Raw genomic sequence first — 17,440 nt, 5'->3', positions numbered from 1 at the left:
GCAGCCTAGCCATATGCTACCCTGGCCTTTGACACACATGTAATGTGATTTCACTTGCTCCTGTCAACCGGATGCACAGAGGTGACTCCCAGGGCATATTACCTATCTCCAAAACAATCATCAGGGGTATGTATGACATCTGCTAATGAGGAGCCTTGTTTGTTCATGCTGGGTGGTTTAGTCCAGAGTATGGCATATTTGTGGATAGGAACCTGTACTTCCAGCATGTGCTGTTTAGTGAGGTGACAAGGATTAGGGCCCTAGGTCATGTAGCCCGGAGGGATTGTGAGATTGTAAGGTGTTGTCATGGTGGTTGGCCGACTGCTATGGGTGTGACATACCTCTGTATGTCCGGCAGTGGTAATCTCTGGGTGGGCAGTATGTAATGCACTCTAGCTGTGATTTGTGAGTCAGTCTGCATATGGCATGTGTTTGAGGGCAGTATTACAATTGTTAGGTATGTCTGTGGCCTTTCCACTTGCTGCAGTTGTCATGTGAGGTACATACCACATGGGGCATTGTGATGAGTAGAGGGGAATACCGACCTATATTTCTCTAGATGAAACACCTTTTGTGATGACACGTACCACATAGACAGATTACATTACTACTGTTGTCACTGTGATTATCAAAGGGGAGCCTACTGTCCACCTGTGTCCCATGTACCCTTCTGACACCATCAGTGTTAGGCAGGCTACCACCTATGTGGCAGTTACTGCGTAAGGTGTTTTGGAATGGGGTATGGCACTGCGGTATCAACACTAGTGTTCAAGTCAAAAAAGAAAGGTGAATACGCCACGGCAATCAAAGCAAACCAGATAAAGGTCAATGCACAAAACAATAAGTCCCAAGATTGATGTTAAAAAATCATTCCTTTATTCGAACAAGTGAGTGCTTTCACATCACTCTGGATGCTTCATCAGACTTAAAACAAAATCCTGTGTTCAAACCTACTTAAATATCACTAAAACACCAATGAAACACTTAATAACAAACACGTGACAAAGGAAACTTGCTCCATTGGTATAGGACTAAATAAAAAATAAAAAATAAAAAATAAATAAAAATACATAAAAATACACCATATATCAAAAACCAAATACAATGTATAAAGAGCATAACATTAAAATCTGATATATATAAAAAACTTCATATTTTTGAAGTTAAATAGAATGAATGTCATGTTACCTTATTATAACTGCATATAGACATTCTGAGTAAATCATGTTAGTAGTCACCATGCATATACACATATATAGCTGTGTACAAATAACTAAAACTAATGTCTGAGTGGTCTATCTGCTAGAAATGCCTCAGTGAAAATTTATCATTGAGGCCATGTCCCTTATCAGCCGCTAACCTAAGGATCCATTTGGCTTCCTCCTTTTCAGTTCTGTTATTAATATTTCCTAGCCTTTCTGTAACACACATATATCCCAAAACCATAAACTTAAAAGTATGTGTCGTGTCATGTTGCAAGACATGACTGGCTAGAGCATTACACACATTCTCTCTGTGAATAGCATAGATGTGTTCCCTTATCCGTTCTCTTAGCGTTCGATTGGTCTAGCAAACATAGAAACAATGGCATTTGTTATAAAGAGCAAGATAAAGCACATTTCTAGATCTGCAATCTGCATAATGGCTAATTTCATATCTAATACCAGTATCTGGATGTTCAAAAGTGTTCGTGTTCATAATAAAACCACACTGATTGCAATTACAACATGCATATGTCAGACATTAGTTTTAGTTATTAGTACACAGCTATATATGTGTATATGCATGGTGACTACTAACATGATTTACTCAGAATGTCTGTATGCAGTTATAATAAAGTAACATGACATTCATTTTATTTAACTTCAAAAATATGAAGTTTTTTATATATATCAGATTTTAATGTTATGCTCTTTATACATTGTATTTGGTTTTTGATATACGGTGTATATTTATGTATTTTTATTTATTATTTTATTTTTTATTTAGTCCTATACCAATGGAGCAAGTTTCCTTTGTCATGTGTTTGTTATTAAGTGTTTCATTGGTGTTTTAGTGATATTTAAGTAGGTTTGAAAACAGGATTTTGTTTTAAGTCTGATGAAGCGTCCAGAGTGACGTGAAAGCGCTCACTTGTTCGAATAAAGGAATGATTTTTTAACATCAATCTTGGGACTTATCATTTTGTGCATTGACCTTTATCTGGTTTGCTTTGATTGCCATGGTGTATTCACCTTTGTTTTTTGACTTGTCTACTGTTTTTCTGTGAGATGATACCTTACCCTGAGTTGTTGTTTTTTTTGGGACTGTGCAACACTCGTGTTCAGTTCATGCCTTGGACAACAGGCACCTGTTGCAGTACATATGACCCCGTGTCTCCCTCACTCTCTCATATATATATATATATATATATATATATATATATATATATATATATATATATATATATACATATCTATCCATATCTATCCGTATCTATCCATATCTAGCCATATCTATACATATCCATACATATCCATACATATCCCTACATATCTATATATATCTATATATATTTATATATATCTACATATATCCATATATATCTATATATATCTATATATATCCATATTTATCGATATATATCTATATTTATCCATATATATCCATATATATCTAAATATATCCATATATATATCTATATATCTATACACACACACATATATATGTATGTATACATGTATATATACACATACATGTAAACATCCATTGCTGTACATATAGCTGCACATATACTGCCCACCTATCATTGTGGGGATGTCAATTATGCAACAGTTGTGAGACATACGGTTATGTAATACTATTGCACAATGTTGTGCAGAATGCATTCTGCTGTCCTCAGGCCATATAGCTGTTGCAGGCCTCACTGCCTGTAGCTCAGTCCCACAGCGTTTAACACCATATGACATATACCGGCACTGCTTGATTTCTGCAATGTCACACACTACAACCTACATACATATGTGCACATAGCAGCCTTCAACAACATAATTATGTCCAGCCTTCATTAACAGTTGCAGTATGTCCCTTGACCTATGCAAATGTGCATGTACATATAGATACAGACTGCTGCCACATATGGATGATTCACAGTATGTAGAGTACCCTTCAGACACATCTTTCGGATGTAACCAAATACATATCTGTTACATACCTTACCTTTGTATTCCTCACCTCCGTCTGTTGTAGGTGTTGTTTTTTTATTGTTTATTTATTTATTTTTTTTTGGTTTTGTTTCCTCTGTGTGTTGCTGTTTGTTTTCAGCGTCTGTCTCCTTCTGCCTGTTTGTGTCTGTCTGTCTCTGTCTGTCTCTCTCGCTCATGCTCTCTCTCTCTCTCCCAGTTGTTGCAATAATATTATTGCATGTGTGGACAGCAGATACAGGCTGCTTTTCTAGGTATCTGCACATGTGCATGTGATGGCCTCTGCACCAATTGGTGCCCACCATTTAGTAATTGCATGCAGCCTGCTGTGTGGTAATTGCAGTTTTCACTGTGATTTCAGGACACTGCTATACAATGATAGGTTAGGTAGGCATAGCCCTTTCAGTTTTGCAAGGTGGGGACCATGCTTGTTTGCTGTGGACACTGTTGTCTCAGTCAGAAGGTCGGTATGTGTCTCATATCTGAAGCTGGGTTGTAGCCAGTAAAATGCATGTTGTACTGAAACCTGACTGTTGCTTCTTCCAGTACACTCTTCTCAGTGTGTAGGCTTACTCACACCTCCTAATGCTAACACTGGATACATGGGAGTATGTACTTTCTTTTGAATTAGAGAATTAACTGGCATACAACAGTAGTTATTGCAATGTATTCCTATGGCTTTCCTATTTTCCCTTTACATTCACTCATTGTAATGCATGTTATATTTCTTTCAGCACCAAGTTACTGTATATCTGCTGTGGTGTAGTGGTACTTCATGCAGACTTGTGAGTCCAAGGTCCCAGGTTCGTGACTGACAAGGTTTTTTATTTGCTGCTGAACAGTACAAGGGCCTTGTCATACAGAGTGACTAAGGCACTTTTAAGCAGTTGTAAGTGGGTTTGTGCGACGCTTAGTGATGCTAAGCTAAGCTTATTTTATTTTAGCAATACTAAACCAAGCTTGGCTTAGCTTATCATATCTTAGCAATACTAAGCTAAGTGCACACATGCACACACTGGTGCAAACCCGCTTACTACTGTTTACAAGTGCTCACTCCTGCTAACCCCTGCGCTCATTTCTTTGACAGAAAAGTAAATAGGGAGATAGGAATGTGGTGATAAAGGGTGCACAAAGAGGGGAAGACAGTAGGGAAACCAGCTCGGGATGTACAGAATGGGTGTGGAGAGGGTCCATAGCTGCCCATTTCTTTACCAGCAACAGCTGTGCATATGCAATACATTAGGAGGGATATTTTAAACCTTCCACCCCTGAGAGAGGGGTGAGGACAACTAAGTGTGTTGTACTACCAATTATGAATATCAGGCACATGCACTGTCTGTGAAATGCTACACTGTCATTAGTACGTTACTCACTTCTGAACAGTTTGTGGTTTGTTTGTGTTGACATTAGCACAGTCTGCTCAGGACAACTGGACATATTCCACTACTGTGTATGCCTACCTACACCCTTGGTTGTGCCTGACTACATGGGTATATAGTACCTTTGGGTAGGGGTGCAGAAATGCAGAGTGCATTATTTATTATCGTGTGATGTTTATCTTACTGAACATGCAGAGTTGCTGTGTACCTTTAAGTCTATAAAGGCTGGTAGTCTGTCTGAGTAGCTCCCACCTGTGGACATATCCAGATGGTAGACAGAGGTCAGCCTAGTATTCTCTGACTGTGCACCACAGCAGTGTTTTCAGCACCTGAACAATGGCATTGTCACAGGTGGTTGCTAGCAGTACATGGCTACATCCTTTGATATTTCTGTGTTGTACTTCTACATAAGGGCACGCTTGTGGGATTCATTCTACAGCTATTTGCAGAGTGTGTAACAGCAGACAAGCTGATATGCCTGTGTGTTTCTGACTCTTCCAGGCCTCAGATACTGTCACGTATATATTTGAACAGCCTCAGGGAAAGGTACATATAACTGGGATACACCTGTGATATATTTCATACATTTTTCAGTTCAGACTTTGGGGGATTCAGAGCATATGTATTACTACTCCTTTTCTGATGTGCAAGCAATGTCTACTCACACATTGACATTTGTCATTAAGTGAGATTCAACACCTTTCTGCCTACTGTTAGTACATTTCACAGGGAGTCAGAGGGGCACAGCTAACATTTGTTTACAAATCAGGGTCATCACTGTAGAGCAGTCACTGTTGGGAGGTCTGGCCTGTGACCTATGCAAATATGCCAGTGTTTATCCTGCTCTGATACTGTGTGGGGTTTGTAAGGTGCTACTGTGACATTATTCCCTACTAGCATGGCTGATTCTCTTTTCACAGTCATGTCATGCAATTCCACAACACCTGCTGGTTAAGGCCCACAGAACAAGATTTGTGTTATGCCATTCCTATTTTACCTTTACATTCACTCATGGTAATGCATGATATACTGCTTTCAGCACTAAGTTATTGTAAATCTGCCGTGGTGTAGTGGTACTTCATGCAGACTGCTGAGTCCAAGGTCCCCGGTTCGAGACTGGCAAGGGTATTTTATTTTGCTGCTGAGCAGTACAAGGGCCTTGTCGTACAGAGTGACTAAGGCACTTTTAAGCAGTTGTAAGCGGGTTTGCGCGGGTTTGCGTGACGCTTAGCAATGCTAGGTTAAGTGCACACAAGCTCACACTCACGTACCCCCGCTAACTACTGCTTATAAGTGCTTACTCCTGCTAACCCCCGTGCTAATTTCTTTTAAAGAAAAGAAAATGGGGAGATAGGAAAATGGTGAAAAAGGAGGCACAAAAAGGGAAAGACAGTAGGGAAACCAGCTCCGGATGAGCAGGATGGGTGTAGGGGAGGTCCATAGCTGCCCATTTCTTTACCAGCAACAGCTGTGCATATGTTTGAAATTTGGTGTGAAATTTGAAACCTTTCACCCTTGAGAGAGGGGTGACGACAACAAAATATGTTGTACTGCTAATTAGAATTATCAGTTTACATGTCCAGCGAACATGTGTGCGAATTGGGCAGCTATGTATTGAGCGTAATTTTTTTGTGGGAACAGATTGCCCTTTTTTTTAATTTTTTTTTTCAGGTGAGAGTGGAATGTGAGGTAGAGGAAGTAGGTATATTTGTGGAGGTAGGTTGGGGAGGTAAGCAGACAAGACAAACAAGACACATACAGGGGCGGAGTTTGACACATAGGGTGGGTGAACACAATTGATGGGGAAGGATGTTTGGAAATCGCAAGCCCATGAGCCCACAGATGGTAACAGTAGAACTGAGATCCCCACCCATGGGCATTCACCACTGCACCTTCACAGCCCTGAGGGTGGCTGTGCTGAGGGCTGTGTAGGACGGGCAGGCTCACCTGAGAGATGCGCCACTCTTGCCTTGAGCTGGCATAGGGGATCAGCGACTGAACGCTGAATCTCCCTATGCACCACAGCCCGGAATCTAGCAAGGGTGACAGGTGGCCCTCCTCCACCCACACTTGCACGGGGGGGATGAGCCCCATCCCCTGCAGTGCTTCCACCCGAAGGTGCCACAGGGCCAACGGAGGAGGGGAGCCCAGGCTGGGCACCAGAGCCGCTGGTGCCAGGTGCACTCGCCAACTGAGGAAGGACAGGTGGGTCCGCTGGGACCAGCCTTCCCATACGTTCTGTGATTAGGTGTGTTTAATTACAACATAAACAACAGCTTTCCAGATTAGTTGTAACAGCATGCAGTTATATTCCCATTATCCCAACACACCAAGGTTCCAACAGTTGAACAGCAAGCATAACACATGAATATATTGAATGACAGTAGATATTCCAACAGCATGCAGGGATATTTGGTAGCAACAGGCCACCATGAACGTGGTGTTTGAACAGGGCACATGCATCAACATCAATGCAAATATTTATAAAACAATAGGACATATGTCCTAACAAATATTTAAGGTTACACATACCCATTGAGGTGTGGAATTTCATGGTTTATGCACATACGGTAGGGTGTAGAAAAAACCTCGGTTAACATCTTATAATGACCTTTTAGTCTACACTACATTCCCAGTGACTGCAAGTGTATATCCCCTACCTGTATTATTACAGCTGCCATCATACATTAGGTTGTGTCATGGGTTTGGCTAGTTCAATATATGCCTGACCTATATCTGACATACTAACTGTCCAGGATGCAGATGTGACTGCTACATATTTCCTGTTTGCATTTATATTTCTTTATCTACATTTCTGGGATGTTTTCACATGACATTTTCACTTCGATTTGTACAGAACCCTGCATTTCTTGACACACACTCACATTTCTGGTGAATAATTACATGCTACATGTGTGCCAGGTTTACTTATTCATGCCAGGCAGTAACTGACTATTGTGGACTGTATATATGTTTCACAGCTACTAGCACTTCCATCACCCACTTTATATGGGACTGCATAACTCTGGGTTGCCAGCACATTTTCAAACAGTACTGTTTGTATAATGCAAAGGTACAACAACATTTCAGACTCTGTGACACAGACACACTCTGGGTTTTAGACCTTTATTAATGACATTGCACACTTTTCCGCAGGCTCACTCCTTTATTTGTTTTAACGGTGTTTATGGCAGACACGTTCAAGACATATTATACCTTTATTAATAGGTTAGAAAAATCTTTTTTCAGGCTCACTCACTTATGTTATATGACAGCGCCTGCAGAGATATTATTCCAGACATATGTTACCTTTCTTAATGGGTTACTACACACATTTTCTGCCTCTCTGACATTTTTATCTGACAGTACATGCAGAGGACTTATTCAGGCAATTCTATGGCTGTTTTATTGGACTACAACACTTTCTTTCATGCTCTCTCCCATATTTTATATAACAATACATGCAGAATAATCACTAACCTGCCTGGTGGCACAGCCTTAGCAGCCTATCAGCATAGGCTTGCTGATTCATAGCACGGTCACCTGCAGCTGTAAAGTAAATGAAGGGATATTGAGACATACCTATCCGTTATACATACTCCATTATCAATTCTTACATACTGCATTCCATGGCTACATACTCAGTTGTGGGGCATTCTGCATCCCACGGGCCTCCTGTATCCACTGGTTCAGGCGGTCCTGCTTTCGTCTCTTCTGGTCTGCATGGTGGTGACGGACCTGCTCACCAGTCCGAGGAACACCTGTGGCACTGGTGAGGTCACGAGCTAACCGGTTCCAAGCCTCTGCCTTGTACTCTGTCCCTTGGAACTGGCCCTGCAGGAGTCTTGACTCGTGACAGTGGACAAGGAGCCAAACCATGTATTTGGACTCCTCAATGCTCCAACGTTGCGCTCAGAAGCGTGAACCCTCTCCAGTACCTGCCATTCTAACTGCAAATGTGAACTACAATCAGTTATGGCGAGTATTCCTGCCTATGTGGCTTAAATATGCCGCATTTCCCACACTTTTTTGTGATTGGCCATTTTGTAAAATTCTCGGCTGACTGCAGACCTGCTTAGTAATGGTTAAACTACCATTCATAAGTATATGAATGTTAATAGTGGCTGCTTTCCTTATGTTGTCATGGCTTAGTGGTTCTGTACTTTGATTATGATGCACAAGGTCCTGGGTTCGAACCTTGTCAATCTTTTATTTTAATACTGTCTAGACAGGCTAGGGGGTGTGGCTGTGTTTAAGCAACTTAGCTCTATGTTGCTCCACGGTGCCCTATGGTGCCCTGGTTGGCGCGGCACACACGTCCGCACAAATACATTGCGCTGGGTAAAGCACTTTTAACCTTTGTGCAACTCTATTGCGCTGGGTAAAGCGCTATTAAACTATGGGCAACTCTGTTTAGCTGGGTAAAGTGCTATTAAGCTATGGGCAACTCTGTTTAGCTGGGTAAAGCGCTGTTAAACTATGGGCAACTCTGTTTAGCTGGGTAAAGCGCTATTAAACTATGGGCAACTCTGTTTAGCTGGGTAAAGCGCTGTTAAACTATTGGCAACTCTGTTTAACTGGGTAAAGCGCTATTACACTATGGGCACCTCTGTTTAGCTGGGTAAAGTGCTATTAAATTATGGGCACCTGTATTTAGCTGTGTAAAGCATTGCTTAACAGCAGGCTATTATATATCTGTGTCCTTTAAAAATATTTAGTTTGATCACTGATGCATTGGCCATGTCACTGCTTTTAATAAAATTTTAATCATATATGCCTGGTATTATTTCAAATACTGATTTAAAACATAAATAAGAATGGGAGTGGTGGGACTCGAACCGTGAATACCTTTTCTTTGTGCATATGCTCTACCATTACGCTATTGCAATAGGGTGTGATTTGCATAAACTTTCTTTCTTATGCTCTTCCATGTCAGAATTGCTAACTCTAGCTAAGCAATGGGCACACCCGCACACACACACGCAAATAGGAGCAGCTATATCGTGGATTTAAAAAAATATATAATTATTTACTTTATATAAGTTTGATGGGGGTTTACAGTGTCAGGGAGTGTAGTGTTGGGTGCAAGTACATTTGAGCGAACTCGCTCTTGTGTGTTGACATTATGCTTTTTAAAACCTTGCAGGGGCGTGCACATTTAGACTGCTCGGCAGTCGGACATGCCCCCTGCTTTCCTACTCAGTCCGTGTAAGAGTTACGGTTCAGTCAGTATGCCCTCATGAATATTCATGGCATGCTGACATCAAACCATTCAACTGCAGCCCCCGAGTAAGACTTATTAAGTCTTACACGGAGGATTAGTGAATCCAGGTTCTGAGTGTTACCTACCAGCTGTATACTATCCAGCTAGTTATTGGTTCAGTAAGAATATGGTAAACTATGCAAAGAAACAAAGTAAAAGCTATTTCAGTATGCTGTAAACTGTCTTAACATACACAGGTCTTAGCTGAAGGTTACTATGTGCTTCACTTGTCCTCATAGCAGTTGGAATTGTTGAGATATTCTGTGACTAGTTATGTGCTCAGACTGTGATTCATTTTCAGTTCAGGAAGCTAATAAAGAGATGGTGCCTCACAGTAAAGTATTATGGTAGAGGAGACAAGCTGTAGCTAGAACTGTATCTAGCACTAGGCCACCTAGTCAACTGCCTAGGTCCTCGGGGGGGGGGGGTCCATTTTGGATGGGCTTCCCCAGTTTCACTATTAAAAAATAAATAAATAAATAATATTCGATTAAAAAAAATCATGGGCTCATTCCTTCCTTAATGACGACCATCTAAACCCATGTGTTAACACAGGAAACTAAGGAAATACAGAACATTACACCAACAGGATCCATTCTGGTGAGTCCACAGCTGCTCCTTTATGTGTGTGTGTGTGTGTGTGTGTGTGTGTGTGTGTGTGTGTGTGTGAAAGTGTGTGCAAAATGCTCCAGGGAAGTGCTTTTATCCTCCACGCCATCTCCCAGGTTTCCTTTAATTGTATGTATTTATTTATTTATTTATTTAGATATGGGTTGGGGATGTATGATACATAAAGAATATAAAGCATTAAGCATAAAAATGCTATACATGGTTGTTAAGGTGAATTTAATTTACAAAAGCAATGTAGAAAAAAAAACGAGTCGGTATTTGGCAGACTTTATGGAATGTGCAGTCTGATGGGCGAAATGAGTTATAGAGAAAGAAGTAAAGATTATGGCAAGATTACCGGATGGAGTGAGAGGACAGTGGGGAGGATAGGACTTATGCATTACAAAGGTACTGAGAGCAGCAGATGCAAGGATATTGGAGATGACAAAGCAGAAACTGACTGAATAAAAGATGGGGACCAGTGCAATGAGTGAGCTCATTCAAGGGAGATGGAGGACAGGATGACTTAAAATGTGAAATAGTAGAATACAATAGAATATGTAAAACAGAAAAGTAAGGAAATATTTTGGAATAGTTATCTGTGTCAGGTCCTGCACTGTAGTGACTTGAGTTCTGTGCTTATACTCTGATATTTGGAAAAACACAAATCTTGTTACGTGCTACTGTAGAGCAAGACTCAGTATTAACAAATGTTAAGCACCCTCTGCTCAAGCTGAGTCTTGTGCTAGGCAGTGTAATCTACCAGTACTGTCCAACCAAGACAGTGGTAGAAATAAAAAAAAAAAGGATTTGTTTCTGCCTTCTGTCCATACAGATAAGGTGTCACTTCTTCTTAAAAACTTAGAAAGTAGATAGAATAGCAGGATGCAAGTTCGTCTGCATGTTCTGAAGGATATGAAGTTGAAAACTCACATGTATCCCATTATTTACTGATTTCAGTTCTCAGTGATTTGTCCAGAAAACAAAGCCTTTATGAGGACCTGACCAAACATATGAGACAAAAATCTGGACATTCTGTGAACATCTAGACATTTGAGAGGCATGGCAAGGTGAGTGTAAACATAAAAGGACTGTGTTACACTGTCTTTTTCACAGAGCTCACTAAGTGCTATACAGTTTGAAAGCCAGAAAACACTTAATGTTTTTTTTCTTTTCTGTAACTAGTAGTATGTGGAGCAGATCAATCCCCATGCACTACAAAGAACTGTGAACAGCCTCTGATCATAACTTTTAATTATGTGTTCTCGACATGGCTGTAAGGATTCACCTCTTGAGCTTCTATTTCAAGATGAGTTTCATGGCATCCATGTTTCAATCAAGTTATGATTGATGACCTGATCACAATCCTCCAAGTTTCTGGCTAGGTGAATGATAATAACTAAACGAACTGTCAATTGACATCAACGATCTGAAATACATTGTTTTTTGAAACAAATAGTAAAATATCTAAAGACAATGCAAGCTTCTACCCCCATGATCCAGCCATGCAGTGCCTTATGTTTCCACCTATCTGTAATTGCTCCTGATGATAACAAAGTTTGGGTCATTGTCTAGAAATCCAGTTTTGCTAAAGGATAGTAATCATGTTTCCAAGCATAATTCTGAATAAAGGTTATCAATGTTACTGCTGAAGAAGCATTTCTCGCTTATCAGAATCTGTGGTCAGAAGGACACTTTTATTTAGGTAAATCATCAACTTGGAAAGGTAAACAAGAGTTAATAAGATCATTAATAGGCAATTAACCTACTCATTGAACTAAATTGCTGTACCTTAGCAATAGGAATTCACATCTGTGCACCTTTAAAAAGTCTGATTAGACTTTTTTGTTATACCAGAAAAACTAAAGTAAATTAGTTAGTAATTTAGCATAATACTGTCATGGTGTAATTTGCTCCTCAAAGGAGATTTTGTAGTCAATATGCGAAAGTTCATTTTCAGACTGAATTGTACATAAATGATAGACTGTGCCAGCTTTATTTTCATCTTATTCTAATGAAAACAAATTAACCCTTTAACCTTTTCTGGCTTCAGAATAAAGTAGGACTACAAATCACACAGTACCAGAAGAAAGACTATGCTATTAGAAAAATGTGAACAGATGAGGCAAAAGAATCAAAACAAGTTAATGTACATAAGGAACAAATAAAATAAGAAAAGGATAGAAAGGAGTGTTCATTGTGTGCAGCTGTGTGTGTGTGTGTGTGTGTGTGTGTGTTTGTGTGTGTTTGTAATTGTGTATAATTGTGTAGTCATGCAGAATACACAAAAATATAGAAACTCCTTAATTTGTCCATTAAGCTATTCAGAGGATTAGTACCAGTAATTGTGCTGTAATTCTAGGATAGTTTTCAATTGAAATAAATGAGCAAAGATGATCCAATAAAATAGACAGTAAGAAATCATCATAATGGGAGGAGGGGGTAACATTTGTAACACACTGAATAAATTATTTCTAGTAAATGGAAAACCACCTTGAATCCTTTTTAACTCAATGTGAAGCATACGTGGGGGGTGCTGTTGAGCTACATTCATGTCAAGTGCTTAAGCAAATTTCCTCTTACACCTTCTCTTCCCCTGACCATTGTTTGTGAGAAGAGCAACATTTTTGAATAACTTAAACCACTATGTGTTGGGAGAACTGAGATTAACTAGTATAAATAACTAGTTTAATTAACTAGATTAACAAGTTTAGAAATGAGGGAAACATAGTATCAGGAGGTTTCCTCGATATGTCTAAGGCTTTTGATACTGTTTCCCATGATAAGCTACTATCTGTCGTCAAATCTTAAATCTTAGCCGTTCTTCCCTTTCCTGGTTCCAAAGTTATCTATCAGGTCGACAGCAAGAAGTGAAATAGCTTAAGGACATCTCTCCCCCATGCCTAGTTACACTGGGTGTCCCACAAGGGTCCAATCTTGGACCATTTCTCTTTACTATATTTACCAATGACCTTAATACTTGCACCCAACTAGCATCAATAATACAGTACACTGATGACTCCACCCTTACTTAAATGCGCGGCTCCAAACATCCAACAACTTCATGATAAAACACAAAAGTCCTTTACTCAAATTGAATCATGGCTATCTGAATCATAACTCATCCTTAACCCCCAAAAAACTAAACTTATGATTTTCCAACCAACCATATTCACATCTCATATCAATACCTTCCATACTACAGCCATGGATAACACATTAATCACTCCAGAACCACAAAGCAAATTGCTAGGAGTTACAATTGATAACATGTTGAGATTCAATACACATATCTCAAGCAATCAAAAAAGTACACATCAAAATTGTTGACCCTTTACAAAAACAAACAAAAAAAAATTAATAGACAGTTCCCAGGTAGCCTTTGCCAAGACCCATCTTCTCTCAACTCTCCCATATGCCTCCCCCATACTTACCAACCTTAAAAAGGATGACCTCAGCAAACTAGAATTATGCTATAATAAAACAGCGAGATTTGCCACAGTTTCTTCACACACTATTGCCTTGCACTAAAAAAACTCTCTTGGATAGAACTGCCACATCTTCTAACATATAACCAGCTAATCATGGCCCACAAACTTCTTTACCAGCCTGAGAAAACTCCCTCACTCTAAAACATAACACAACATTACTCCAATAGTCAATCACTTCGTTCTACAAATAAACCATTATTACAAGTTATGAAAAATATAAACACCACAGGGAACTCGCTATATTAATACCATGTCTCAAAAAACTGGAACACACTTCCACCTCATATAAGAACAACTAACAACCTAACTCAATTAAAAAAAAGAAAAAAAACAACTACTTAAAAATCATTGATCACATACTTGGCTTTGCTCATGCAACAGCGTAGGCTAACACTTAATAACAAATCCAATCCCCCTACCTCAATCTCTCCCAACTAAACTTTACTACACCAACCTCATCTTCCACACCCTACCCTCCGCCTAACCCAAACACTCCAAATCAGTCAGTATGATGCCAGCCACAAATTCTATATACCACCCCAGTACGTGTCATATAACAACTCTCTCCTCATCTGCTCCTTACCCTACTATATTACCATATATTCATTCTCTAATTTAACTACTCATCGCCATACTTTTACACCAACTACCAGGATCACTAACAGTTTCAACTACCAATAGTATCTCTTCATTTCTCCTTACTCAGCTCTCTAGCATCTACCACTAGTATTCAAGCAATAAGGGACCTAAGATGACTCTGATTTATGCCATTTATTTGTACAGCTGTACTATTGTGATTGGTGTCAAACTCAGAAAGTTAGAACCCTGACCTATTATGATTATAAGGGCTGATATCTGATCCTCTCTTATGTGATTTACTTTTTTTTATCAAGATGATGATATGTATGTTTTCTATAAACTGTTTCACATATGTTCACTTAAATCTAATTTATCATTTATGCATTTTTTTTAATATGTGGAGCTTTTGTCCCCAGGCATCCAGTGAAAATGGGTTCTGCCAGTCGGACTTTCCCAGTAAGCAAATGTAAAATAAATAAATAAACTACGTCTGTCCCAAGTTTGGTGTGTATGCCGCACACTTCTGAAGCAGCATTCACTGATATGTCCATGGAAGGATTTACTCAGAAACAGTTCTTGGTATCAGTTAGTAATACAAGTAATATTCATTTTTAAAGGTATGTACTACAGCAAGATAAGTGACTGCAAAACTTGAAATATAACTTGAGTGAGACTAGCTAAAGAAAGACATTTTTTTAGAGATTCAAATCAACAACAGGGACTCATCCATCTGTGGAGACCCTGGGATTGAAAAAAACATAAAATCAGAAAACAGACACTGAAAGAAACTTGTGTCTATCACTGTTCCCCAGTTCCATGGAAATGTACAATCTCATAAGAGCTATGTAAGGACTTAGGCCGCAGCCTGCAGTATACACTGATTGGTATTTAAGGCATATAGTGTGCACATTTCTGTTTCCAGAATGAGAAAGTTTAGCTGCAATTTCAGAGAAAATAGGACAAGTTTATTTTTGGAGACAGACCAAAATGACTTGCAGCCATAGGTGCAGATTTCCCCAAGGACAGTACCCAGACCATGTTTGTCTACCACATAGGTTAGTAGAGAATATAAAAAGCAAATGTTTGAATCCTAGGCCCAGATAGTATATTTAAAAAAAAAAAAAAAAAAACATGCTTGCTGTAGGGAGAGAATGAGAGAAAAGGAAGTCATAGTTGCACTAACTGTGATGAAGGACAGTGAGGTTTGCTGATCATACCTTTTAAACACACCTCATTACAAGGATTTTTCCTCATTCGAGGTTTTATAGTGTTTATGCACCTCAGAGTTTCACATTGAAAGGCTTACACATTGTGTTAGAATTTTTGAAATGATTGTGTCTTTCGGCTTTTCCTGGTTAAGGGTCGCTACAGTGGAACTCCGGTCCACTAATGATTGGCAGTAGATTTTTACATTCTGGCTTGCCAGGCCTAACGCACAACCTTCAATGAAAGAATGCCCATTCACGCATGTCGACACACAGAAGACGCTCTAACTGAGAATCAAACGGGCAACGTCTAACTGTGAGGCGACAACGCTACCGCAGCACCACCACCGCAGGATTTTGGTAAACTGAACTGCATCATATTACTTATCAAAAAACACTTTATAAGCAATATCAAAGTATTAAATATATCACTTTTTGCCATCCCATGAGCTTCCTATTTGAAGTTGTTAGCAAGCTGTTAGTGTTTCACCTTTTGCCCATTTGCTCTACATTATGAGAGGTAGTGTTCCTCGTTTTGGAGTTGGAAGGTTGATTGCAGTACAAGTGGTGCCTAGATAAATTTCACTATATAGTCTGTACGAATTTCAAGTACTTTCGGTTCTGAGTGGTCTGAAGAACCTATAAAACCATATGGTCTGCATGGCCAAAGGTTATAAACAGGGACGAGACCTAAAAAAACTGTGTCTTGTGTGTTATACAATAGGGTACACCCACATTCATATCTTATCTATCCTAGGACATGCTAGTTTTTGATAAGGACAGTGCTTATTATTTGATTCACATGTGTTTCAGAGTGACATTCTGTGTTTATTAAAGTAAGATATGGTATTTTTTCCCAAATGATGTTTAGTCCATCCATCCACATCCCCTTTTCCCATTTTTGCACAGGATCATCTAAAGTAACAGCAGAACAACAATATGTATCCATAATAGTATACAGGGTGCATATCCCTATACTATATGCATGTCTTCACATGAAAAAATACACTTTAAAGTACATAAACAGTGATGTTTTCATAGATTTAACCCTGAATAACTGTCATACATCTTGACTAAATGCGCAGATGGTTTATCAGGTTATAACCTTGACCAGAAATTATTTAAAAAGTTCCTGAGATGAAAACTGTTGTATCTTCTAAATATATTTTGCATATTTTTCCCATTAGGTTTAAAATTTTAATATTTACAATATACTTTGTAAATCCTTTTAGGCATCTTAATGTCCTCCTTTAGTTTATTCATAAAGGTAAGACATCCTTTAAAGGACACATTTTCTTTGAGTATGTTTGGAGTGGTAATAAAATAGTCAAATCTCCAAAGACTTGAGTTATTACAACTATGCTTACAGATTTTTTAACAGAATATTTAATAAAACATGTTTTCATGATGTGACTATATATATATATATATATATATATATATATATATATATATGTGTGTGTGTGTATATATATATATATATATATATATATATATGTGTGTGTGTATATATATATATATATATATATATATATATATATATATAGTTCCCCTTCAGAAGGTCGAACAGCTGAAATCTTGAAATGCATATGGTCGAGACCATATGCTCAAAATTTCAGAAGCTCGACCTTCTGAATGGGGATCGGCATACAGCGCAGAACAGGAAATGTCCCTTTCTGCACTGTAGTGTGATCTCGGAGTTGGAATAAATAAGTAGTGGGGGGTATGGGGG

This window comes from Protopterus annectens, chromosome 2.part0 (genome assembly GCF_019279795.1).
Source record: "Protopterus annectens isolate FY-2018-M chromosome 2.part0, PAN1.0, whole genome shotgun sequence".
NCBI classification, from domain to species: domain Eukaryota; kingdom Metazoa; phylum Chordata; order Ceratodontiformes; family Protopteridae; genus Protopterus; species Protopterus annectens.
The sequence above is the reverse complement of the archived record's forward strand: the minus strand, read 5'-3'. Positions refer to the sequence as shown.